Source organism: Bos mutus, chromosome 4 (assembly GCF_027580195.1).
Source record: "Bos mutus isolate GX-2022 chromosome 4, NWIPB_WYAK_1.1, whole genome shotgun sequence".
In the NCBI taxonomy this organism is placed as follows: Eukaryota; Metazoa; Chordata; class Mammalia; order Artiodactyla; family Bovidae; genus Bos; species Bos mutus.
The window spans coordinates 42,813,343-42,817,099 of NC_091620.1; the positions used below are offsets into that span (position 1 = coordinate 42,813,343).

The window sequence follows — 3,757 nt, forward strand, 5'->3', positions numbered from 1 at the left end:
AACTAGAATTTGGAAGGAAATTTATACCATTAAATGCTCATATTTAAAAAAAAGAGAGAAGAAGGTCTTGAATCAGTAATCTGAGTTTTCATATTAGGAAAGAGCAAAATAAAACCAAAGAAAACATGTTCTAAATAGATATTTATGTCATTGGCAAAAACTTTGGTGTTTCCTTTACAATGTTTGTACTTGTGTACTTTCTCCCCAACTCTTTTCATATTGCGTTGGTTAGAATGCCCAGGAAAAAATGCAAAATTTATGGTGATAGCAAAATATTCTCATTTTATTCCAGATACTAATAGGACTGTCTCCATTGTGTCACCATGCAGTATTAAAATGATAGATGAGCATTTGAAATAGATTATTCTTTATTATGTCAAGCAGTGTGTTTCTTCTATTACTAGTTCAATAAAATGTTTTAAAATTAAAAATTGGTATTGAATTTAATTTTATTTGTGTATTATTTATTTTGAATGGACACAGGTAATGGGAACACAATTCCAATGGCCTTCATCTTCAAAAGACAGAGTGCTTTTTTTTTTAACCTTAGGGAAGGGGGAGGAAATAAGAAATAAAAAGTAGATAGGAATAGAGAAGGGATGATTATATTTTCAGTAGTGATTTTTAAAAAATCATTATGACAAACTTTGTAGGCAAGTTTGGTAAAGTCCATTCGTTGCTAAAAGAATATATAAAAATATAAGGAATGTACAATTTCCTTTAAAGAAAATTTTAAACCAAAAGAACAATTTATATAAAAATCTCTAGCAAGCCTTTTGCCTGTGGCGTGAGAGCAGAGTAAACCAATGCAGCCGGAGTCATGGCAGGACAATTTAGAAAGTTTCTTCCCCTCTTGACCGAGTATTAGTTGAAAGAAGTTGTAACCAAAGGAGGGATTATGCTTCCAGAAAAATCACAAAAAAAGTATTGCAAGCAACGGTGGTAGCTGTTGGATCAGGCTCTAAAGGAAAGGGTGGAGAGATTCAACCAGTTAAGATAAAGTTCTTCTCCCAGAATATGGAGGCACCAAAGTAGTTCTAGACGACAAGGATTATTTCTTATTTAGAGATGGTGACATTCTTGGGAAATATGTCGACTGAAATAAGTCACTATTGAAATGGCATCACGTGAAAATTCCACTGAAGTTCTGAAATCTTTCATCATGTAAATAATTTCCATGTTTCTCTTTTATAATAAACTAACGATGTCCAAGCTAATGACATCCAGTGTCTAAAATTTAGTTTCACTGTACTGGTATAAACATTTCCAAATAAAAATAAATAAAAAAAAAAAAAAAAAAAAAAAATAAAATCTCTAGCAAAACTAATTGAGAATCCAGTCATAAAAACTATTGCAATTGCATAATCTACATATTATAGCCTGCATAGTCTTAATATTTCAAAGGGTAATAAACTATACTAGCCATCGTCTCACGTTATTTCTCTGTTAAGTATTTTTACAGCAGATACAAACAAGTTAGGCAAGTTTTAAAAATAATCCCAAAAGAAAAAAATTACTTCAGGGAGTTAGGTATATGGTATAAATAAGGAAGGGCCGACCACTCCAGACCAGGGGTGCTTTCATTTCCTTTCCTCTGTTGTCCATAACGTAGAAGGTAAGATAAACGTGGCAGAGTGCTGACTCACGTGGACAAGGCTTATCTGTCACACGGCTCCTTGGGGCAGCCTGACCCATGAGTTGCAGCCACTTGGCTGTGACCTCAAAGAGGATGTGATGTGTCTTAGTCAGTTCTGGTGGCCATAACAAAACACTACAGATTGGGGATTTAAACCACGGACATTTATCTCTGCACACTGGAAACCCAAGATTGAGGTGCTGGCCAACCGGATTCCAGGGTTTGCAGACAGCAGCAAGCTCACTGTGTCCTCGCCCAACAGAAAGAGAGAGCGAGCGGCGAGCTCTGGTGTCTCTTCCTCTTCTTAGAAGGACACTAATCCCATCACAGGGCCCACCCTCATGCCCACTTCTAACCCTAATCACCTCCCAAAGTTCTGGCTTCCTAAACCATCATATGAGGTGTTAGGGTTTAACATATGAATTTTGCCCATAACATGGTGCCAGTCAGAATCAAGGTCCACCAGGAACTCAGAGTGTGGCCGACACCCGCTTCTACATGCCTTGCACTGGCTGAGCCCCAAGCACTGGAGGAGCCTGGACGTCTGCCCTAGAGGCTTCGTGCTCTGGTCATTCACCACTCGCTTGTTTGAGTGCTGGCCTCTGTATATCTGCTGGGCCTCCTTTACGCCTACGATGTTCAGCATGGAGGCTGTGTTGTGTCTTGTGAGGCATTCTGTCAAATCCAGGCCTGGGATGAGCTGATTTCAAGTCAGTGATCATGCTATATGGACATGAGTAACTTGTTTTAAGAAAATTCTTAGTATACAGAGCTATTTGTTTCTTAGGCTGCTAGAGAAAATGACCACAGATTTTGTGGCTTAAAATGATAGAAACTTACTGGAGAAGTCAAGGCATGGGCAGGCCTGTGTGCCCTCCAGAGGCTCCAGGAAAGAATTCTTCCTGCTTCTTCCAGCTACTGATGGCTCCTGTGTTCCTGGGCTTGTGGCCACATCATTCCAGTCTCTGTCTTCATCTTCACGTGGCCTTTGCTCTGTGTATTCCTGCGTGTCCTCTCCTCTTCTTATCAGGATACTCATCCTCGGATCATCACCCTAAATCCAGGATGATCTCATCTTTAGATCCTTAACTGAATTATATCTGCAAAGACCCTATTTCCAAATATAGTCTTATTCTGAGGTTCTGGGTGGACACGAATCTGGGGAACACTCTCCAACCTGTGCCAGAGTGAGGAATATTGTACATTTGTTCTTAGACTCCCTAACCTACAAGTAGAATAAGCATTGCAAGGTAATAAAAGGTAAGTTCTTAAAATCATGTATCAATGCTAGAGTCTTTCTTTCTTCTCATTTCTGAATAATACTCTACTCAGTTTTCCTCAACAGCCTTTCTTTTTTCCTGCTCAAGCTATGTCAGGAAGTATTGCAGAATTTTCCAAGGCCTGAGCCACCACTGCCATTTCTTACCCTGGTTTTGTTGCCTCTGAGTGATTTCTTGGGAAGAGGCAAGGGAATCAATCTTAGGCACCAGGAGGGAGGGATAGTCTGCAGGGCTCAACATGGAGTGGGTAAACCACCTTTAAGAGGACTCCACGTGGCCATGTGGCTACCACCCAGGGCTCAGGGATGTGTTGGTGGAGGGTGACCTGGAGCACTGACAGCCTTAAAGCAGACTAGCAGGTAGGGTTGGACTCACTCAACCAGGTGTGGGAAATGATTGGATCTTTCTGAGAAAGAAGTCTAATGGAGTTGTGGTCCATGGTCACTGGTATGTTAATAGCAAGAGGGGACAAGAGGGCCTGGAAGCAGTGCCAGCATCCAGAGAGGATTTTCTCAGTCTGGACAATAGCCAGGGACCATGCAGAATAAGGCAGTGACCGTAGAACAAGAAATGAGAGCGACAGACTATTTACAATAGCCAATACCTAGAAGCAACCTAAGTGTCCATCAACAGATGAATACAGTGGAATATTACTCAACCACAAAAAGAAGGACATATTGCCATTTGCAGTAACACGGTTGGGCCTAGAGAATATCATGCCTAGTGAAATAAGTCAGAGAAAGACAAAGACTGTATGTTTTCATTTATATGTGGAATCTAAAAAATAACACAAATGAATTTACTTATAAGTCAGAAACAGACTCACAAGACATAGAAAACA

General features: G+C 40.0%; 1 pseudogene; it reads left to right on the plus strand.

Annotated features, from left to right (window-relative positions):
- Positions 1-820: 820 nt before the first annotated feature.
- Positions 821-1,284, plus strand: LOC138987530 (10 kDa heat shock protein, mitochondrial pseudogene; annotated as a pseudogene).
- The last annotated feature ends 2,473 nt before the right edge of the window (positions 1,285-3,757 follow it).